The sequence below is a fragment of the Canis lupus genome, chromosome 4 (genome assembly GCF_011100685.1).
Source record: "Canis lupus familiaris isolate Mischka breed German Shepherd chromosome 4, alternate assembly UU_Cfam_GSD_1.0, whole genome shotgun sequence".
NCBI lineage: Eukaryota > Metazoa > Chordata > Mammalia > Carnivora > Canidae > Canis > Canis lupus.
The window spans coordinates 27,176,418-27,200,971 of record NC_049225.1 but is presented as its reverse complement, the minus strand read 5'-3'; the positions used below and the strand labels follow the sequence as shown (position 1 = coordinate 27,200,971).

The window sequence follows — 24,554 nt, the reverse complement described above, 5'->3', positions numbered from 1 at the left end:
GTAAGTCAGTCGGAGAAGGACAAACATTATATGTTCTCATTCATTTGGGGAATATAAATAATAGTGAAAGGGAATATAAGGGAAGGGAGAAGAAATGTGCGGGAAATATCAGAAAGGGAGACAGAACGTAAAGACTGCTAACTCTGGGAAACGAACTAGGGGTGGTAGAAGGGGAGGAGGGCGGGGGGTGGGAGTGAATGGGTGACGGGCACTGGGAGTTATTCTGTATGTTAGTAAATTGAACACCAATAAAAAATTTAAAAAATAAATAAAAAAATAAAAGAGAGAAGGAAAGTACAATAGAAACAGATATTACCTATATCTAGGAAAACAATAACATTTCTTTCTCTCCCAAAATATAGTAGGGGACTTTTACTGTTTCCTTTTCCATTAATGCTTCTCTGAACTGTCTACAGCCCTTAAGACACGCTTCTTTTACACAGTGGTAAAGCTGAACATAGTCACATGTAAAATTCCATTCGACTTGTGGCTATGCTCTTTATCAAGGCCACATTACACTGTTCTGGTGTCAATCCAATGTGGTGACACCAAGCTAAACAGCCTATCAACAAAAGCATTTCAGCATGGGACACATCAGAGTTTACCTACTAGCAGGAGTAGAGTTTTAGACTGGAATCAGTTTCCAGCTCTCCAAAAAATGTTCCTCCACTTTGTATCTACATGCTTATTTTGATGGGCCAGACGTCTGTCTATTGGCTTTGTTGCATGAATGAACTCATCACCGAAACTCTCCATATCCAACGGTTCATTGTTTTTAAAACACTATGAAGCATACTGGATATCGTCATAAGTTAAACTTCTTTTTCTTGGGGAAAATTACTTTAAAGCACTGAGGTAAGTCAAATTTGTGAATTCAAAACTTTTCTCAACTTGTAAAGTCAAAGTTGGATCCTGAATCTTTAAAGTTTTAGTAAATAAGGAAATTGAGAAAGCCCTGTTTGATGTGGCTGTCCTCTGATGACATATTTTTTGTTCATTAAGAAGCAGGCTTATTTCTAAAAAATGAGTCTCTTTTTCCCTTTGTGTATGAGTTTTTGTCATATTCTACATATAATATCAAATAACTCAGGTATAATTCTTTCCTAGGTTCCTTGTGGCCTCTTCATAGATCACCAAAGAGTTTTAGAGAAACAGCAAATAAGTTTTTGTTTTACTGTAATACTGTCCTCCATTCTCATCCCCACTGTGTTCCCAATTAGTGAAGTAATTCTTCTTATGCCACTCTTTGAAGAAAAGATTTAAAGAAGGCCAACATTTTAACATCTTTATTATGGTCCTTAAAACTGATAGCCATTTTGGAGGCACATAGCTAAAAAGGCTAATTCCTTCCATTTCTATCAAGTCAAAAAGCTCACGTGCTTCTGTTTCAAGGAAGCTAAAAGTGACCCAAAACTTCATTGTGTAAGTTTCAATATCACAAGTAAGTAAATCACAGCCCTTTTTAGCAGTGTTGTATACAGGGTGTGGAGGATATTCAGCAGGTGAGATTGTTACATTCATTTGGTAAGAAATTTAAACACCGAATGGAGTTACCAATACCTACACTGTCTGCTAATATGTAGGTCGATACAGTCTAGGTTGTATTTAAATAAGATATGAACAATCTTTTGTTTTATGTTTTCTGCAGTTTCATTAAAATCTTCAGAAATCAAAAGGACAATCTGAACCTCCATTTTTCATGTCAAAGTACTGAAGAGATAGAAGGAACATTATCTTGTTGCTGTGGCTCAAGGAATCATTTGACATATTAAGGAAAGCACGGCTATTGGGCAGATCTGACAAAATTAGCTCTGTTCTGTAAGATGGCAACATGTCTGGTACCCAGTATTACCCCACAGGTCATGTTACCTGAAATTTATAAATCAGGCAATGTAACTTAAATTGATTTCATAGAGAAATCAAGGGAACAATATGATGGTGCTGCTTGTTTGGGTGGTATATGCAAGATAATTCAGCAGAGACTATTTTCAACTAAGCATTGGTGACATTTGGGGAGACAAAAAAGCTTCTGACTAATTTAGAAGTTCCTGTATGTCTCATCCTAAAATGGTAAGATTCAATCTCCCTGTGTGCTTTCACATCTCCTTCTTCACCATGTCCAATTTTCTGCATGTTTTGCAAGATGCTCTCCTTTGATTATTGATTTCCCCAATGTAGTTGTATGAGTCCTTCCATCTGTCACTATTTAACAGTCATTTAACCTTCTTTTTCTGAGATTTCTAGGTCATGCTGGCATTGGTATTATAATCACCCTCATTTTCATTATCTGAACTCTTAGAAAATAAATTAACAATATTCATAATATCAAAACTTAAACCAGCACTGTGGTGATACAAAGCACAACAATTAATTGACAGTCAAAGATAGATGTATTGTGAATACTCATAATTACAATATATTTAAGGTATACACTCAAGTTGCATCAATTGGTGTGAAACAACAATGGCTGATTCATTAGTGTGAACTTCAAATCACAGTTGGCAATAGAAGGGGGAAACATAGTGACAGCAACTATGGAAGATAAATAATCTATGCTTTATCTATTTGGCCGCTACAAACAACATTGCTTTCTGCATCTATATGCAGGCTGCCATATGGGTTTTATACTTTTCCCTGAACCTTTGACATCTATCACCAAAAATAAGATTCTCTGTCTCTCAGAGATGGAATTCCTGGGATATGGGACTCTCAGTTCTAAAACCAGGACAGTTGCTCATGCTAGCAGGACTCAAACATTATTCAGCACAAATTCTTGCAAAGTTTGACATAAGAGAACCATAAAGCCTATCATCTTATCAAGACATGATGAAACAATACATGGAATAGGCTATCTGGGAAATCATTATCCCCGTTTGAAAATGGATGTGCAGGAAAAGATGTCTGAGAATTGACCAATTGGACCTACCCAAAGGTGCAGATGTTCAGGATGGCTCAAACCAATATAACTGATGTTCATGACTTTGAAAAATAGAGGAGGGACAAAATCTGGCCCACATGAGACTAAGTCTCTGACTTTTATCTTTATACTTCATCAAAGCTAAACTATCAAATTCTAAAGTAAATATTGAGACCTTATAAATCCCTATTCTAATAGGTTTAACTATCTTATTTTTTTTTTTGTTATTTGCTATAAGTAGGACAACAGAGCTATTATGACTCTGCCTCCTTCCCCCCTATAGCCAATGCTGATTGGTCATTTCCAAAACAAATATCCATTTGAAAATGAGCCCATTTCTATAAGTAAAGAATTAAACTTTTTATTTAGGGAAATTTTAGAGGAATGTATGAATGCACTTAGCTAAACTCAGTGAAAGTATCACCAGGGACCATTCCTGCTCATTCATCCAAAAGACTAACTCATATTTGGAGCAGCACTTTCCAAAACACAGAGATACTATGTTAAAAAATTGTGTAAATATATTTGAGGAACACTGGGTTTAAAAAGTGTCGAATGGTATTCCTTATTATAGATTCCATATATCTTTTAAGGTTTTATTTATTTATTTTAGAGAGAACGAGAGAAGATGGGGGAGGGGCAGAGGGCAAAGAAAAGAGAGAATCCCAAACAGGCTCCATGACCAGCATGAAGCCCAACCCAGGGCCCAATATCAGGACTCTGAGATCATGACCTGAGCCAAAATCAAGAGTCAGATGCTTAACCAAGTAAACCACCCAGGCACCCTGATGTATTTTTAATATGCTCATGTGCAATGAGCACATTAAGAGCTGGAAAAACAGTGTTCCACAAACTACAGCTTGTGATACACTGATATAAATATAATAAAATTTAAAAATAGGACTCTGTTTTAATTTCAGTTGAACTCCCAAGATGATGGGAAAACCAACTAGACCCACATACCAAGATGAGGTGTTGGATTACCCAAATAGGACTTGTGGCAGAGGTGTCAGAGAACTGATTTTGCAAACACTAGTTGACCATATATCTCGTATTCTAAAAAAGATGCTGGCTAGGCTAAGAGAAGAGTTTAGAATAGAGATGTGGAGTTTTTTTTTTAAAGATTTATTTATTTTAGAGAAAGAAAATGAGGAAGCAGGGGGACAGGCAAAGGGAGAAGGAGAGAACATTTGAGCAAACTCCTAGTGGAGTGTGGAGCTGGATGTGGGGCTCCATCCTAGGACCTTGTGATCATGACCTGAGCCAAAATCAAGAGCTGGATGCTTAACCAACTGGGCTACCCAGGTGCCCCAAGAAATGGGGATTTCTTTAGCGAATTTTCAGAAATGTTTATGTTTGCCTGCAATGCTTTACCCACATGAAGAAGGGTTAAGGGTACTCCCCTCATGGCAAGCAAATGATAGAGGGTTTAATGGCTCACATAGATATGTTTGTGTATGTCTCCATGCATTTTCAGGGTCAGAGGGAACTGATTTCTGATTTAAACATGAAAACCTAAATAAGTGAAAGAAAGACTATGGCTGAAGCTGCCTGCCAAGTGGCTCAAGAAAGGAAGCTAGATTTGAGGATCCAACTCACTATTAGAAAATCTAAGACTCTTATCTCCCTGGAGGAAGTGAGGCCAAGTGCAAGACAAAGCATCCTGAAACAATCCTGGATCCTGCACTTTTGGAGGTAAGGAGACCTTAGCAGAGTAAAGTCCCCAGATGCCCAGGATTTGAAGGACTCACAAGTGTACAGCCATAGGAGAGAAGGATTTATCATCAAAAGAACTGTAACTGAGAGAACCCCAGCTGTTCATGAAACAGCCTGCAAGGAGAAGGGCCAACCTAAACATCTGCCATTGGAAGAGCAAGCCAGCCGATAGAACCAGCAAGCAAGTGTGATCCTGCCTCCCTCTTCTCTCCCATCTCCCTACCCAACTCACCTGGTGTGTGGGAATGGGGAGAAGATGAAAGAACAAAGGAAGAAGCACACAGAAGATGCATTACCTATGTATCTCTGAATTTCAGAGTTTTCATTCTTACCCTAGATTTTTCATATTCTTAACTGAACCAAGACTTATTTGGAGACTCAGGTAACCAGAGGACTTATTATGATCCAAGAGTGAGTAACAAACTCAGAGCACCCACTGAAATTTTATTCAGAAGCAGAATAATATCTACCCCTACAGAATGAATTTAGAAAGGCAGCTGTGAGCAAAAAATAAATTTGTGTTATACCCTACCATATAACACTCACCTAACATTTTGTTAAAAGCACTATTGGCTTCCTGTGAAGTACTTGAGGTCGATCCTGTCATTTGGTGACCCAGAGCCCCACTACAAGGAAGAGAAAGGCAAGCGCTGCCTTGCATTTTTTGTCACTTCCAAGTCTAGCATCTTAACTAACTCTCCCAACTCTATGAGGCATCTAGGTAGGTATGAATGTTCCCATTTTACAAAAGGAAAAACTGAGGATCAAATCTGGGACTTGACTTAGCTAACATCTAAAACCTTAAGCATTGACAGCTCTAATTTTAAGAACTCTTGTCATCCAAACTTCTTATTCAGTGCTTTTCCCAACATGTATGCTATTTTCTTTAAAGGACAGGATAAAGATAAAAGGTTACTTACAAACACTAGAATCCATTTCTTTTACATGATTGGAAATAATTTCTCAGTGAATAAAACTGAAATAATTATAGCTGTTGGTTTTTTTAGATAGCAACATCAGCTTTGAAATAAAGTCAAGAGTAGCATAAAACAGTATGACCCCAGGCAGAGTAGATTAAAGCCTTTTTCCAATCCCAGGCTGGTTGCTCTTTATAGCTGGATGGATTTTGTTTTTCTTCCCTTAAATAATTTTAGGTGGTAGTTGCGGAGGGGAAGCTCTTTGTTTACACTAAAACAAAATCTTGTGTACAAGCAACTCCTTTGGCATAAAGCACAAGGCCAATTATCACTTTCTTTTTCCTTCCATTTTTTCCCCCCACTGGCACAAAATCTAAGAAAAGCCTCAAGGTGCAAATGATTTGCAGTCTATTTAACATCATGGTTATTTATTTTTATGAGACCTCATTATTGCTCTTTACCCTAAATTATAGGTACATTCTTGGCTCCATTTCCCACTCTTCACGAGCCCCAGAATAGTGTTTTTCCCCCTATATTTCTAAATAATCTTCAATACTTCATCAATCAAATATTTAACATCTCATAGATGATGTGTTGGACCAAAGCTAAGATCTGTGAAATCCAGTAGTCCAAGCCAGAACTTTGTGCCTATCTTATGACATTGGAGTTGTTTCTGTTCCTATTTACTCTAAACATTCCTTGAAGGTAACCACTCTCCATCTACATGTCCGGATCCAGTTCCTAGGAACTGAGAAAGTGTTGTAAATTGAACTATCCATAACCCTATAAAGGTCATGTTACCATTATCTCTTTTTTATGAAAAAGCATACTGAGCCTCAAAAAGGTGAAATAACCTTCCTAAGTCAAAGGATATCTAAGAAAAGGTCAGAACTTCATTCCAGATACCCTGAGTTCCAGAGTCTGTGTGCTGATATTACATACACTCCCTGTCTTTGGTAATCCTTCCATAGAATGTTCCCTGTAAACTTGAGGAAGACAGGAAAGACAGAAAAAGGTGGTGGTGGGGTGGATAGACAGAGTAAGCAAGAGAATTTCATGTTATCAAAAGTCAAGTCCTCAAACTGAGTTTGAACCTGCTTTTCCAGTTTTACTACCACCACTTCATCCTACGTTCCCATTAAACTGGTCTATGCTGGCTATACTAAGGATAAGGAATTTTTAAAAATGGATTGGTATATTGATCTTCTAACCTGCAACCTGCTGTATTTGCTTATTAATTCTAGTAGCTTTTCATAAATTCCACTGTATTTTCAATGTAGATGATCATTTAATCTATGAATAAAGATATTTTTTATTCTTCCTTTCCAGTCTAGATTCTTTCTTTTCTTTCTTTCTTCTTTCTTCTTTTCTTTCTTTCTTTCTTTCTTTCTTTCTTTCTTTCTTTCTTTCTTTCTTTCTTTCTTTCTTTCTTCTTCCTTCCTTCCTTCTTCCTTCCTTCCTTCCTTCCTTCCTTCCTTCCTTCCTTCCTTCCTTCCTTCCTTCCTTCCTTCCTTTTCTTGTCTCACTGCACTGGCTAAAACAATGCTGAGTAGAGGTAGGAAGCATGTATTTGTACACTTTTTAATAACAAAAGAATTATTTTTGCAGGTATTGGGTAAAGCTTGGTGAAGTTAAAAGTGAGTTAAGAATCAGTCCCCAACCTAAGGATGTCATGACCTGGTGGAAGGTCTCCTTTCACTGGTAAGATGGAAATATCAATATAAATAAAGCTGGAAATATAAACCAGGATAGGCCCTTGAATAATAAAAGTGACAGCAGCAATAGGAGCCTTAATATTTACAGAACGATTGATATGGGCCAGAATCTATTGAAAGTTCCTGATATATATTAACTCATTTGACTCTTCCCACTTATCCTCATTTTATAAGTAGGGAATAAGAGACACAGAAAGATAAGTGACTTGTGTCCCTATGGCCAGTATTCTTAAGTGCTACACTAAATTGCCTTCATCTTCATTAACAAGTATTGAGTGTCCGCTGTTTGCTAATTACTATGTCACTTTCAATTTCTTTAATAATCACAATAATCTTGTTTTATAAATGAAGGAACTGAGGTTCAGAGTTTAAGTGACCTCTCCAGGGTCACCCAACTAGCAGAAGATTCAGATCGAGGTGTCCTGAGTCCAAATTCAATATCCTTTCCACCACCCTCTGATTCCTCTTCAAATAGCTAATGTTTATATAATACTTTGAAGCTTACAAAATTCATGATCACATTTATGCCTTAAATGGCACTTAAAGGAATTGAGATTTTATTCACTAGACAAAGGAGAATTTTGGTCAGTTTTTAAGAGAAAGGAAAAATATGAAAGAGAGGAGTATTTCTGGAAGGCCAGGGCAGCATTGTGCTAGATGGATTTTCCAGGGCAAGTGTACAAGCCTAACAGTTAGGAGACACTGCAACTCTCAGGAGGATTCACATTCACCTCTGAACCTATGATTCCTTCTCTCCAAACTCATTTGCCAGTCAGGAGAAGTCCTGTTTTAAATAATGTTCCTGGAGGGAACTCCCAGAAGAACAGAGATAATAAAAGTATTTCTTGTGTCACTTCTTCTCCCTGCATTTAACTTTCAGGAATACTTTTGTTAACTGAGAAGAGCACACTAAGGAACCATTATCACTGATACAAGGAGAAAACGGACGGTAGATTTCCTCAGCCATGTCCTGTCAGTGTCAACAATTTAACTAAACATATAATAGTCATAACCTCATCAGTGTTAAATTTTCTAGGTTTCTGGCACATATCTCTTCATCTCCCTCATTAAGTTTATAGAGTGTTCTTTGGTACATTTGCTCAGTATGAGGATTTCAGTTTCAACTGGCATATATTTGAGTCAAATAGAGGAATGATTTTTCTGCCTTAAGTAGTTAGCAGAATAAGAGAACATATGAAATGGACCAATGCCCAAAGCCAGGTACTTGGCAAATAACAGCAGATAGATTTGACCCCATCCATCACAATCCTGCCCCCTGTATTCACCGTGGGTGCAATACAGGTAGGCCAACTGAGCTAAAAATGTGAATAGTTATTTTGTTTTCATTATCTTCCTTGCTGTGTGCCCTACACACCATTCCCTGCTCAGGGACTCCCCTTATTCAGAAATGGAGGCCTAAGGTCCTCATGATTACAATCCCACAAGGATGGTGACTCCAAACAAACTTCCCCAACCCAAATCTGTCCCAACCTCCCTTCATTTTATCCTAATCTTAAACATGTTAGCATTTTGTACTCAACCAAGTCAGATGAAAATGATGGTCAAAATATCATTCAGGCAAATATTTAAGTGATAGCAAGCTTGAGTGATTTCATTCCCAGGAGTGTCTGCATTTTAAAAAGGAGTACCCAGAATCAGGATTGCCTTAACCTATAGACAAAGGTTAACTATAAAGGTGGAACACCATGGAGCTTCAGGATGGGGGCTCTTCCAGCATCCACCAAAAATGCCCTGTGAGAAACAGCTAAAACTCCATTATCATATTTATACCTCGAGTCTCCATCTGTGACATAGGGATATAACCCTGACTTTACAGGATTATTATAATCTAGGAAAATAATATGACCTCACAGGATTACTATGGAGATTAAACTACTTGGTTAATAATTGTTACAAACCTCTTAGAAAGCTATCAATTACCATGCAGAAGTGAAAGGTTTATAGAAACTTCTGAGTTTTGCCTTTTACACAAGGAACCACTTGATCAACCTCCATTGCGGTTGGAAGATATGGGAAACCTCCTGTGGAGTGAGTCTATTTCAGTCAGATAGGGTTGTGACTTCTAGCTCTACTTGCCGGGTTCAACTACAGATTAGTTATCCTAGCTCTAGTTTCTCAACCACCCACAAAAAATACAGCCCTGACTTCTTAGATGGGCTAAAGAGAAACCTTTTTTACCACTGGTAGCAGAGGCTGTTTGGGACCTACTCATGAAGTTGTCATACTAACACTGTGTGAACCAGTAACAGCCAAGAATGTGCTTCAAGAAGAAAGATAAAGATGTACCTGAATGGCTCAGTTGGTTAAGCTCTGTCTTTGGCTCAGGTCACGTTCTCAGGGATCTGGAATGGAGCGTCGCATGAGGCTCTCCACTCAGCGGGTATCTGCTTCTCTCCCTCTCTCTCCCTCCCTCTCCCTCCCTCTCTCTCTCTTTCTCAAAGAAATAAATAAAATCTTTTTTTTTTTCAAAAAAGAAGAAAGATAAAACTTGCGATGATTTTACTTTGAAAGAGATCTCGACTTAAAACCATACAAATCTTTATATTTTTATCTAAAATGGGTTTCTTAGACCTTCAAAGCCTGCTGTCTTCTTCTTGGATATTAAGGCATAGTGTATACCTTCTTTCACTACTTTGCATGCCGAATTTTCCTAGAATATTAGAGGTCTACTTGATTATATATAAAGGTAAATAAATTCTAGATATCTGAGGGACATTGAATTACGGGGAAATGAGGATTTCATAATTCCTGGTCAGATTATCAGAGAATAGTATTTAAGAATATCCTGACATTCACTTTATTTTACAGAGTGGGGAACTGAGACCTGAGCTTAAAGCCACATACTGGAGTTATGGCAGATCTGAAATGCAGACCTGTGGATAGTGTATGCACTCTACCATAGTGTCCCTTTCCCTCTGTCATTCATGCCATCAGCACTAGTCAATCAGAAGGTGCCCTTTCTTGTAACTACCCTGTTTTGCCATTGTTCTCTAGGAATTAATAAATCAATAGCATCCCACCCATATTTTAATCTTCTTCCTTCCTTCCCATGGTGTTCTCATATTTCCTCCTCAGGTTTCAGATCAGTGCTGTGAACTAATAGGCCTTTAACTCAATGGGCCACCTGCAGTATGTTCTATGGCCTATAGCCAGCGTGCATGCGCGAGACAGAAGAAAGAAGAGACTTCATCATGGGGATAGGAAGAATGCTGCCCCCTGCCAACCATCTCTGTGGTGGTGAGGCTGATGACAGCATGCAGAGCACACAACTCTGGCTGGATGCCAAACATCTGGGCTCAAAACCAAGCAACCAAGTTGTTCAAATCAAAGAAAAACTAATCAACAAATATTTTCAGTGCCTACTATGTGCATTCAGACAGCTGTGGTTAGAATGGATGACATTTGAGTCTTACTCAACCCCCCAAATTCCACTGCTCTCTGTCCCAGATGCCTGATATTATATTAATCAAATATTCATGTTTTCAACTGAGCATCTGTTGGCATATGTTGATGTACAGACAAAACCAAAAGTAATGAATTATTTCTTCAGTACATTAATGGTGCTTTTGTCAAGCTTCATAGAGTAAGACTGAGAATAGTCTACCTTAGGCCATCGGCCATTTCTAAGATTGCCATCCCTCTTGCTGTCTCCTGCTCTATCAGAATGCAGAGAAGCTAGGAGTCCCATGTTTCCTCCCACAGCTCCAGGGAGATATTCAGGTGAGGACACCACCAGAGGCAACATCTTTCTGAAATCACTGGTTGCCTCTAGGCTCCAAAGCACTCAATGCCAAGAGGGAACCCTGTGCATAATTTGGCATCTGTGGTGCTCCAAGAACAAAGGATATAATATCCCTTTGTTTCTGGACATCCTAAAGTTAAAATGACATCTTGGCTGACAATTATGATTCTGCATTCTTTTATAAATCATGTTATTTATGAAAGAACTTAAAGCAGGTGAATGAACATTCAGTTGCCTCGTTTCTGGCATTTCTCCTATGAGGACTGCCAGGGCCTTTACTAATATTACCACCAAGTACTGCAGTCATGAAATGAATAAAGTCAAGGGATTTGCTATTAGCATGCTTTAGGCCATTTACTGTTTTCATTCTTCAATAAGAAGAAACAGCCACTGAGGTGAAGATGGGAAAACCTCTCCATATGTGATGGCAGTCTCTGATTTTTCAAGGTCCCCTGGCTATTGTCAAATAGGCTTTGTACACACTTCAGTTAGCATAATCATGCTTGTTGTCTTCCTTGCTTTCACAATGACCTCTAAGCTACTCAAAGTCATCAGGTTCTTCCAGGGGCCTCACTCCTCATGGCACTATGGCACCAAGGACAAGGGCTTGCACAATAATTAAGACAGGGAGTTTATGGACAAGCAAAGAAGAAACCACTGAAGCCAGACTTGCTCATAACATTCCCAAAGGGAATTAGACATGCAAGAATCTGGAAATTTGGGTGTCTATATCCTGGAGCTCCTTCCTTAAAAGTGTGAAATCAAAGACCCCGTTGGTCATTTCCCTTTTGAACTCACCCTGCCCACTAGAGATGGGGACTTCTGTAGCTGGTCTGCTCCAGGAGCCACCAGGTTTTCTTACTGTCTGTGCTTAGCTACTTAAGAAAAAGTACATTAGGAAGTGTTTTTCTCAGGAATGTCACCTCTGAATCTCAGCTTCCTTTCCTAGGTACATGAATAAACCTGGACAACCTATGGAAAACCAAAAATTTCCATATCCAGGGACTATGCTGTTCTGGACAGTACCAGAAAAAAGATACCCCACTGGGAGGATGCACCTACAGACACATGGCTTGACGAGTGGAGCCGGGGCTGGATTTTGATCATGCTGACTTGCCTCCTCGGTTTGTGGAAATTTGGTAGTACTTTCTCACCCTTAAACCCAGAAGCTGGATCAGATTCTGAATGGTCTACCTCCTCTCCTCTGAGCTCCTCTCTGATCCCCTTCAGTACAGAAAATCCTCCAAGGCTCTAGTCAAGAAAGGCTTCCCAAACTGCTTCATCCACAACAAAAGTTTCAACTCAGAAGTCCAAACTCCTTTTATATTCTCAACCCCACTCCCAGCCCAGTAATGGTCTTACAGAGGAGAAAGAGTTTTGGAGAGGGTGGAGCATATCCATATCTCCTCTTGCCTCAATCCACATCCTACTAATTTAATTGCTTGCACTCTTAATCTTGTTCTACCTTTCCCATCTGACTCTTTACAACAGGGGTTCTCCACTAACTCAATGTTTTTGTTACCAACTTTGCTTGTCTGTCTGAAAATGGAAAGACAAAAATTCTAATGCTACGCTGCCTATACTGTGCCCATGCCAACTCCTCTGTGGAATTCTGTAACCCGAAGATGACCCTAGCCTACAAGCTGGAATTTCTTTACTATTGAAGAACTATTTCTGCAAAAAATTTTGAAGTTGTCATTTTCATTTAAAAAATAAGATGATAAAACACACACACAAGCCATTATTTGTAAAATGCCTACAGATGATGAAGAGGAATGCATATCAATATATACACATGCATGCAGATGAACAAGGGAGCACATATGTATGTGTCTACCCATGGAGGCCAAGATGAAACTTTCAACTGGAGAGTGGTTAAATACTAAGGAAAATGACAGGAATCAAGAGTGATTTCAAATTTCTTGTAGCTTTTCCTTCCACCACTCCCTCTAGACTAAAAAAAAAAAAAAAAGTGTTTTCAGAATTCCATTTAAATTTGATACTTAAATTAGCTTTGAAAAGCAGTCACATGGGTGGCAGATATGCAGGGGTTACCAAGCAGGGGTCTCATTGTGGTATGAGAATGATTGCTAGCTAGAAAGGGGGATTTTCTAGTCCTCTTCTGGTATTGCTTAGCTAAATAAAGTCTGACACCTCTGCCCCTCAGTGCTTTATATCTTAGATTCTTTCCAGGGTTTACTAGTGTTCTGTGGTTATATTACTTAAAAGTTATGTGGATATTTAGAATAATGACTACCATGTCCATGATGACCACCAATGCCACCACCATTATCATCCTGACTTCTTTTCTTTCTAGAACAATTTGCAATTGCCCAGTTATACCTGTACCTTAAGTGGTGAACAAAAAATTGATTTCCTAAGTTTGCAAGGAAGAATAGAGATAGAATTTTTAGTAACTTAACCAATAAATCTGGGCGGTGCCAATTTCAAACTTTACAAACGCCAAAGAGCCCGGTACAAGACTCTAATTCTAATGATGGAAGCCCCTTCTAACTGGGTTTCCACAGTAGCTGTCAAGGGTAATAATGGAAATTCCAAGAAAAGCTTAATCTTCAGAGAGCTTGAGCTCTGCTTATGGTCCCAAATTTGGGCCAGGTGCTTTCCAAATACTCCCTAACCTAATAATTTGGGACTACATTCAGTGCTCAGTGTGTCTTTCTTTTACCATGAGGATGTATGCAACTGTTTATACTGCATATAACTTACGAGGCTGGACATGTCATTCATCCACTAAACAAAAAGATAGACTGAGCTTCTTAACCCAAAGAAATCCTAAATAAGGTCTTTTTAAAAAAGACCTTACATATGTATAGAACACGTCATGAATTTGCATGCCATCCTTGCACAGGAGCCATGCTAATCTTCTCTGTACCGTTCCAATTTTAGGATATGTGCTGCTAAAGCAAGCACAAGATCTATTTGAGAGACAGAATGATAAGTGGTTAAAATCACAGGTTTTGGAATCACACAGACCAGCAATAACTTTAAATATCTATGTTAAGAGAGGGTAGCACCTGAGAATACCCAGATGTGTTTTTTTGTACAGATTATTCTTCCCTTACCTCACCATATACAGTTGTTGGCACATAGATGGACTCCATAAATATTTACTGAACAAATTTAATCCATTCTCATATTGAACAAATTTACTTTCACTTATATGGGACTCCATAATTTTTAAGTAATCTGATACTGTGTTCCTTGCAATTTCTTTAAGGTAGAGTTTGGGGTTTAAGATATTGGTGTCTTTGTCCCACCTCATCTATAAAGCTTCCCTGACAATTCCAGTCTACCCTACTCTCTTTTTTCTGACTCCATTATACTTATTCCAGGTCCCACTCACTTTGGCACATACGTGATATCTTATCTTGCCGTGTAAAATGTGTTTCATAAACACATCATCCTTCCTAAGAGCCTATAAGTTCTTCAAGGGCAGAGGCCATATTTGATATTTATTTTGTATATCCCACAGCACGCAACACAATATAGAGCCCATAGCAGGCTCTGAACAAGTACCTGTTAAATTGAGTTGCATTTTAAGGACAGCATTCCATTGCCAGTGATGATTTTGTTTCAGAGAATTATCAAAAGGCTGTATTCACTACTCATTTCACCCAAATTAAGCCCATGGGTCCCTACACTTGAAGTGCTAGTTAGGAAGCAGAGGATCAGAAGGCAGCTGCTTACTTTCAACAAAGAAGTGATTGCATTTCAGCAACGGATTGCAGGATTTCACATATTAGTCACTAGCAGCTCCTAGACAAACCCTTTCGTGTTATCAAGTATAAAAAGTAACCAAGAGACATGTCAAATATCAATTTCCAATTACTTTTCTGTAATGCATTTCTGCTACTTGGGATAATTCCCAAGGGATCTGTTGCCCCTTATCAGCTCAGATCAGGCTTACCTTTCAAACAGGTAACACTCCACTTGGCAGCACACTGTTCAGCCTCAATATTAAAATGTCCTTCTCTGACACTCACATTCTCTTGTGAAGTCTTCAATATTGGCTTATAATGTCACTGGAGACCTGGCCCAAATGTGGAAGGCCTCCTGATATTATATACCCTGAAGCATTTGCATTGGAGTGGGATGGGGATAATAAACACCTGTGGTGAGCTGTTGTCACTAAGGTTTCCTAAGCCTGAACTTACATTGAGATGTTGAATGTGGGCACAAAGACTCGTGCAGCAGTGCAGCACATTTGCATTGTCAACTCCAGCCAAAGGGGAAAGAAATAAGAGTCTTAACTTTGATACTCAAAACACAGAACAGCATTTCTACTCTCCAGATCACAGAAAGCAGGCCACAAACTAATTGAAAAAATCTTTGGTATTAGGGATGTTAAAACTGAGGATCTGCAAAAAAAACCAGAAATCACATGTCCCCTTTATTACAAAGTAATGGGAAAGAATTTGGAAAAACCAGGAAACATCTCTGGGTTCATAAATCAGCCCAGTTGGAGGGAAACGCAAATGGCCAGCACCTGGAATGAGCCTTCATCTGGAGCAGGAGAGCAGCGTAAGCTCTGCACTGTGATTAATGACTTGAGTGAAAGGTCTCAGTTGAGGCTGAACAATTAACTTGTTCTCTCCACATCTCAGAACTCTCCACAGCATAACTATGTCTTCCCTGATTGTTCATATTTACTAAAATGCAAGCCAGTCTGGGAAGCTTCGAACATGTCATCAGACTGTTTCTGACTATCGGGAGAGCCCTGGTGTTTGACAGGACTACTTTCATCAAATCATCTGGGTTGACTCCACATGCACGTCTCAACCTTTCAGTTCCTTTTCAAGTTTAAGAACCATCTTAAATGAGGCAATGGCATTGGCCTCGATCTGTCGAAGAAAAAAAAAGTCAGCTCAGAGGATTGCAAATGGACAGCATATGGCCTGGCTTGTTTCTGGTCATTCCCAAAAAAAGTTCTTAGGGAATTGAATGTCCGTGAGATTAATGGTTCCCTCCTGTCCTGCCTTTATCCTGTGGAATAGGTTTCTCTAATCTCTTTCAGGCCCTCTCAAGCATTTACATTAAACCAATCACTCCTCCTGAATCTACAACCAAGACTCTGATAAGACCTACTAGAACCTAAGGAAGTTTCCAAACCTCCTTCCCTTTCTCCTGGAGGTGAATGTTTAGATGGGAAAGAAGGACAGGTATCTCAGAAGTTCCTGTCGTATGTGGAAGTACCCAAGGAATCTGGTTGCTTCATTTAACCTTCTAAACCTGTTTTATTTGTGACAAATGGATGTACCAAATGTGGATATGGCTCTGCACATAGTAGGATTGGAAGGGTACTGAGTGCCTTGGCTAAGTAGTTCTGCCACACTGGCCTGCCATAAGAGCTGTCCTTTACCTCCCCTCTTGCCCACCCCATCCACAACTATTTTTATCAGTGAAGACTCCTGCCCCCAGAAGATATATCAAAAACAACAGTAACAACAACAATAACAGTATAGGAGCAGGAGCAACAATGACATGTATATGGTATTACTATGAGTCACAAACTTTCTAAAACACTTCACTTGTATCAACTCATAGGATCCTCACAACAATGCCACTAAGATATGTGTTACTACTATAGCCAATTTACACAGATAGAATAGTCAAGTAACTTGCCCAAGATCACAAAGCCAGGAAGTGGCAAAGCCAGGATTGAAACACAGGTCTCAGGTTTAAGCTCTTCATGCTATCCTATAAGGTCCTATATGGTAACTACGCTCTCTAGAGGTAGTGGTCCCCATCCACAACTGCTGATGAGATTAGGGAAGCAAGCCTTCTAGCATAGCACCTACTTTGGAGTCAGGCTTCTTGAGTCCTGCTTCTGCTCCTCAGTGTGTAACATCCAAATGAGTTCTGAGTCTCTGTGCCTTAGTTGTCCTCATCTGTAAAATCAGTACCATACTAAGATCTACCTTATAAGGTTTTTGTGAGAATTGGTGAGATAATGTATATGCAGTACAGCACAGTGCCTAGAACATGGTAGTTGCTTAATAATCATAGCTTTGGTTAGTATAAATCTGATTAGCTAATATTACTAAAGCAGCTGGAAAAGATGAGCAGAAACAATCACAGCTTCGACTATAGGTATGGACAAGCAAGAGACTAGAATACTAGGATACTAAAAACTACTGGAGATGGATACCTACCTTCCTGCTCTGACCCAATTTAAACAGCCTCTAGGTTAGCTTATCTACAGGAAAGAAAAAACTCTACTTTTAAAAATATACTACATCAACAAAACAAAACAAAACAAAACAAAACAAAACAAAACAAAAGATGTCCAGACTGAGAGAATTAGATTCTCCCTGAAATTCTGGATGCAAAAGCAGGACAGTGAGGTATCCTTCATAGCCTCTTGTGGCTGCTCCAGCATCAAGCCTGGAGCTGCATCCTTCATTCTGCATTTCCTACATGCCCCTGCCCACCCCTGACACATCACATTCTTTGCATCAATACCGACTGGCGCCGGAACACACTAAATTGCCTTTGACTACATTTAACTGATCTAGTATTTTTTTATGATTCTTTCTTGTTGTACCATTTTTCACTTTTGACTTTATAATTCTCTGCTGACTTTAAATAAAGCGTTGCCAGACTACCCAAGGTGGTTTTTAATAGAGATTTAGGGGCTAGGTTGTGCTGTGGTTTGGATTCAGATTCTACTCCAGCAACAAGGGGAAATTAACTATGTGGTTTCATCTCAAGTGCCCATTTATACTCGGAATGGACAGAGGGTTTATCTTCTTCCAAGCCTTGTAATCATGACACTACAAAGTGATTTTCAAGAAATTAAAAATTAGGTAGCAATAGCTTCTTCACCACAAAACCACTACACAGTGTCCCTGTCAGCCCAGATGACTGGGATCTACAAAGACAGCAGGAGGATCACTTGCTGAGTGGCAGGGAGGAATTTAACCACATTCTGTCCTATGCCAAAGACAATGCTTATTCTCCTTAAGTTGGGGAACTCAAATGACCCTACACCAGCTACGGCAGCCTGCCTCCAGGCCTCCTCCCTCCACTGTGCTGTCCCTCGTCCCCACTGTCTTCTGCCCAGATGAGACACTGGAAGCCAGCTGGCCTTTAATCACTGGGAAAGGTGACCTGACTAGCAAAAAAACCCTGAGTCAGATAAGCAGTCAGTCCGCAAAATTAGCATTGCCTTTTTAGAGGAGAATAACCTTAAGTTAACTACATCTTGAAAATCTAAAATGAAATGAAATGAAAACTGAGTATGATTTTGGCTTTGTCTTGCTTTTCATGATTAAGTAATGCTTGCTTCATTACAAAGGGATAGACATAACATATATAAACTACTGAGAATGGAGGTTTTAAAAATATCTGTGTACCCATCACCAAGCTTACAAATAAATAAATCTCTTCAGTTGTTCCTCTCAGGTCTGACTTCTTTGCCTCCACTTACTGCCAGTGGTAAAAGCAACCTTGAACTTTGAGTTTTTTATTCCATGGTTTTCTTCCTCACTTTGCCACCTCTGAAAGAATCCTTTTAAAATATTGTTTTAATTGGCATTTTTGGACTTTATATGAATGATCTCATTCAGTTTCTTTCTCTCCCCATTTTATAAGTTCATCCATGGTGAATGTTACTCAACTTTATTTAATAAACTATTTGGGTTATTTCCAGTTTTTCTATTTGGTTTTGTTTTGCTCTTACAGACAATAGTGTGACTATAGTTCAAATTGATCTGAACATGTTCAATAGCTTGTCCTGGGTTAGTGTCCTGGGAAGAGAATTACTAAATTTTAGGGCTTGCATACATTCACTAGATAATAACAGATTTCATTCCACAGCAGATAAGCTAATTAATACTTCCACCAAAATAGCTTTTGAGTTTCTGTTGCTCTACAGCTTTGTCAGCACTTGGTAGTGCCAGATTTTTAAATTTGGCTGAACCAGTAAGTACAAAATATATCTAGTTGTTTTAATTTATACTTCCACATTTTGTTTAATCATTGAACAATGCTTAGGTAGTCTGAAGAGAAATTCTTCATTCAAAATAAGCATGAAATGCAATGTTTACATAAAGTGGGTGTGATTCTATGGCTACACAGAAAGATACCATGTATGACATATGGGGCACCTGGGTGGCTCAGTCGGTTAAGTGTCTGACTCTAGGTTTTGGATCAGGTCATAATCTCATGGGTCAGGAGATCAAGCCCCACATCAAGCTCCCTGATCAACAAGGAGTCTGTTTGATATTCTCTCCCTCTGCCCCTCCTCCCACTTGTGCACACTTTCTCTAAAATAAATAAACACATTTTTTAAAAAAAATAAAGATACCACATACACAGACATTTAAGAATTAATATGCCTATTTCTCTATCTGCTATCATACAGCAGGACTGGTAAGCTAGAGCCATAGGACAAATCTGGCCCACCACCTGTTTTATAAATAATTTTTTACTGGAACATGGCCATTCATATTTATGTATTACCTAAAAATATTTCACACTATGATGACAGAGTTGAGTAGTCACAACGAAGACCACCTGGCCTGCAGAGCCTAAAATATTTACTATCTGGCCTTTTACAGAAAAAGTTATTGACCTGTGACTTAGAGCATCTCTACTTCTTTGCATAGAACCTCACATTCAACATGCTCCCTTGAATCTGTTCCTTCCAAAATGCCATTCCTCATAAAATGGCTTTACCTTCCAACAAAGTTATCCAGGCTAAAGGCCTGACAGTCATCTCCTGCTCTTCTCTCCTATTCACCCTCTACAACTAATTAGTGAATATCACCCAAGTATCCAATCTTCACACCAGTCCTGCAAAGTCCTCTTCCCTACACTAAAGGCCAGACCTTTGTTCAAGCCTTGCATGGACTTAGGCAACCCTTCACCCAATGACTCAGTCCTTGGCGTTCCCATGTTTCACAGGCACTCATAACCCTTTACCACATTTGTTGGAGTTTCTTTCTGTTATCTTCACCTCAACTGTAAATTTTTTTAGGAGGAGGGCAGAGAAGCCTTGGGAAAAGAGATTCCTTGTCAGTGTCATTCAGTGTTGTGGTCCTTGAATTATTGTATGTGGAAGAATCACCAGAAGAGCTCATTAAAAATAACAGATGCTGGGGTGTCACCTCAGGCCCACTGAATCTGAAGCCCAGCAAGTAGGTGCTCAAGCATCTTTACCTAACAGATGCTCCCTGGGAGATTCTTATGTAGGCTTGAGAAGCACATATCTAATCAAAGCTTCCTGGATACTCCCCTTAGTTCTATCCTACCCTACCACATTGTCCATGATGGGTAGCTAGTGCTGCGGAGGCTTCCCCTACACCTTTGCTTGGATACTAGAGCTTCCCTAAATTACTCCACACTCTTTCCAGGTCCCAGAAGAAGCCTGATTTGAGAGGATATTTGTATACTTTATTTAGGGCTGAATTCTGATCTTCAGTCTTTGGTGTTCATTGAATTGGTTGTGTTCCTAGTTAATGAAAGGATCTACCCCCTACCCTGAGCAACTTTATTGCTCAGCATACAAAAAATACGAATCTCCTGTTATAACTTAGTACTGTTTCCTTGCATATACCATACCACCTAGGACCTGCCCAAGGGAAAAGGCATGTAAACATTTGTACAATGTATATAAGAATGTGTGTTTTTTCTTAAATTTTTACTATCTTCTTCATTTTCAACATATTACAGATCATTTAATATATAAAAAAACAAATGTTAATAGAAGGGTTAGACCAACGACAATACCAATAAGATGCTGTTAGTATTTATTAGAGATTTTTCTTATTAGACTTAATTTTTTCCTAAATTGCATGTGACCCATTATCATTATGCTTGGTGGATAATATAACAAAACAAAATTACCAGTCCATTTTACTCAAGGAGAAAGCCTAAGCTTCCTTGGGTTTTATAACACCAAGCATAGCACAAATTTAAGAAATTTTTCCAGTGCTGCACTCAGTGATTTTTAGGGGTCTATTTTCCCCAGAGGCATGTAAGTACTAAAATTGCATTGGATTGCGTTTTGCTCTCAGCGGGTGAGAAAGTGCATAGTCAATGGGTTATTTGCCATTCTTTATTTCCATTTTATGCAGTCACACGGAGGTATCTCTCAGGTGGTTGTTGAAGTTTACTAGACACTCAGGAGCCATCTTGTGCTTTCTCTAAATGACATTTATAATCTATAACCAAAGGGGTTGTCTATGAAGCCATTGGTGCAGTATACCTAAACTCTGCTTTGTGTTGATTCAGGTTACAGAGACCAGATCTTTTCCTATGAGATTCCAACAGGGGGGAAATCACATCCATGTATCTGAACAATATCTATAGGTCTACAAACAGAGATACAAGGTCTGATTTAGGTGCTGATAATGACAACATTTGAAATCAGTATAAAGGGGATAAAGGCCTTCGGAACATGCAGATCAATGAATAACAAAGGGGCTACGTAAAAACCACATCAGTGATTTTGCTAAATCTTTATTAATCTATTAATAAAAGTACTAAATTCTGTAAATACAGTGTTAGTATGCTTTCTTTCAACTGGATATCTCCAACTAACCATCACTTTCATGCTTCACTAGGGCTCTGATCATTGATGCTCTTAACAGGATTCCTGAAATACTGAAAAAGCCAGAAGTGCTTTCTTGAATCATCAAGAAAAATCAAAATTCATTCAGTGTAGTTCTATTGTTAAGTGTACGTTATCGGGGGGCAGCATGGAACAGAGGGAAGAATGCAGTCCTCACAGCATTAGACCTGGTTTTGAATCTCACAAAGGACACTTATTAGCCCTTGGGACCTTGGATAAACTACATAATATCTCTCTAAGCTTCAATTTCCTCATATAAAATGGGGATAATATCTAGCTTCAGGAGATATTTTCAAGATTAAATGAGACCATGTACATATGTAAAACACCAGCACAGTGCCTGGCTCTAAAGAAATCACTCGGCAAATGGCAGCTAGTATTAATGCTAATGTCTTCCTTCCCATTTTCAGTAAATCGGTGATCCATGCGATATACCCATATACCTCTTTACTTTTTTCTCTGTACCTCTTTATTTACCTGAATATTTGATTCGTATATATATCCCACCCTTTAATAATGATGCAGTATAGAAAGTATATTGTGGATTCTCAACACTCGGTTATTTAAATTTGAAGAAGCAAAGGAATGTTTTCAAAGAAACTTTCTTCATCACAGTCCTTGGGAAAACAAAGTTTCAAAGTCCCACAATGGTTAGTTACAAAACACCCAAAGCTCCTGCCTTCTTTGGATCTTTTATTATTTTTACTAATAGTATTACTTAAGTAAAATATTAGCATATTTTAATAAAAATCCAGATACTGAAAAAGCTAGGGTTTTTGTTTTGTTTTTTGTTTTGTTTTGTTTTTACCCTCTTCTACTTTTTGCTACTCCAATCAGGGTATTCCCCCAAAAGTAACTACTTTAGGGGTTTGTGTCTATCCTTTAAAAATTGTTTCTATGCATTTATACACACACAGGTGTACGTTTCTGTACCTGTGTGTGAGAGTTTTTGTGCTTATTTTAAATACATAAATTCTATCCTAGTGTACAAATGTTTTATACTCAAATGCTTTTTGCTCAAAAATATGTCCTGAAGTCATTCTGTGTTAAAATCTTATTTATCTTACTTCTTTTTAATCTACCTTAACTTTTTAAAAAAAACTGCTGTACAGCATTCAATATCATGATTTACCATATTTAACCATTTTTTCCTGATAGGCATATAATTTCTCTTTGCATTTTTTTCATTACAAGAAAAGCATTGCAATGAACATCATTCTATATACTATGCTTTGGACATGTGTAACTTAGGTTATACGTTCTATGAATTTTATTTCAGCCTTTTAAAAAAACCCAATTTATTTTGAATCATGGTTCAAAATTTAAAAATAAATACAAGAGTACAGTGAACAGTCTTTCTCCCACCCTAATCGTGCCATGTACCTGTTTCTCTTCATCCATTGGTAGTCATTATCTATCATGATCCATCTTTCAGAGTTTTTTTTTAAACATAGATTCTTATTGTTCCATCTTTTATGTATAAATAATGGCATCCTATATATATTGTTTTGTACCTTGTTTTATTCCCTTAATGATATATACTGCATAGACTCACATATTAAGTATGTAGGAGCTTCCTAATTCTTTTGAGAGAGTCACACAATATTGTACAGATTGGATGTACCATAATTTAACGATTTCTCAACTGATAGCTCTTTTATTTTATTTATTTTATTTTTCTTTTTAAATTTATTTATTCATGATAGTCACACGGAGAGAGAGAGAGAGAGGCAGAGAGAGAAGCAGGCTCCATGCACCAGGAGCCCGATGTGGGATTCGATCCCGGGTCTCCAGGATCGCACCCTGGGCCAAAGGCGGGCTCCAAACCGCTGCGCCACCCAGGGATCCCCTGATAGCTCTTTTATTATTTCCCTTGGTTAGCTAGCATATCTGCTCTATAATAAATACTATCATATATATGTCATTTTACATATGCAAGCATTTCTGGGAGTACAATTGCTGATCTGTTTTTATACTAGGCTGCTAAGAATTTTATTGCTGATTTCTTTGAACACTTCACATATCAGAAACATATATAATCTATCATTGCCTGTGATATCGTTTCCTAATATTTTTTAAGTTCACTGTCTTTTGACTTTGCATACTCTTTTCCTCCCTATGTAAAAGGGTTTTTAAAAATAAAATCAATAGGTCTTTGTTTTTTAATAGGTTAAAATTTTTAATAGGTTATGTATTTTTAATATTTAAAAAATATTTTAACAGGTTAAATTTTTCAGTGTTTTAGGGTTTTATATATATGTATATGTATATATATTATATGTAATTATAATATTATATATATTGTTATATATATTATTATATAATATTATATATATTATTATATAATATTATATATATATATATAATTATAGCTTCCTTCAAATTGAGTTCTCTGTTTTCTTTAAATACTTTTATGGGACATCTGGGTGGCTCGGTGGTTGAGTGTCTGCCTTGGGCTCAGGTTGTGATCCCGGGGTTCTGGGATCCAGTCCCTCATCAGGCTCTCCACAGGGAATCTGATTCTTCCTCCACCTGTGTCTCTGCCTCTGTGTATCTCTCATGAATAAATAAGATCTTTAAAAAAAATCTTTGGTAGTTACATAGTTTCATAATGAATTTATATTTTAACAACAACAAAAACACATTGATATATTAATGGTCTTCAGTTTTCCTGGAATATGATAGGTCTGTCCATAACTTCAAGTCTTCTTTTGCATCCTTCTACTGGGTTTTAAAGTTTTCCTCATTAAGATATTATATATTTTTGTTAATGTGTGATTATAATATTCCCAATTTATTAACTTTTATGTTGCTTCTGCAAATGGTATCTTTCATGGAAAATACTCTCCAACTAGTTTTTGTTCCACTAATTGTATGTTAACTTTATGCTTTACTTCATCATAGAGTTCTTTTGTTAGTATTTCAGTTG

At 38.1% G+C, this 24,554-nt stretch overlaps 1 protein-coding gene, 1 long non-coding RNA gene and 1 other non-coding gene across 4 annotated transcripts in view; 1 reads left to right on the top strand and 2 right to left on the bottom strand.

Moving 5' to 3' along the window:
• LRMDA (leucine rich melanocyte differentiation associated) overlaps window positions 1-24,554 on the bottom strand; it is a 1,014,859-nt gene that overhangs the window by 158,918 nt on the left and 831,387 nt on the right. The gene's annotated exons all lie outside the window — the stretch shown is intronic.
• On the top strand, window positions 557-6,872 carry LOC119871483. The gene is made up of 3 exons (XR_005358000.1): window positions 557-855; window positions 1,649-2,070; window positions 4,395-6,872. It is a non-coding gene; the product is annotated as an uncharacterized LOC119871483 (long non-coding RNA).
• On the bottom strand, window positions 13,853-13,959 carry LOC119871658. The gene has a single exon (XR_005358729.1). It is a non-coding gene; the product is annotated as a U6 spliceosomal RNA (small nuclear RNA).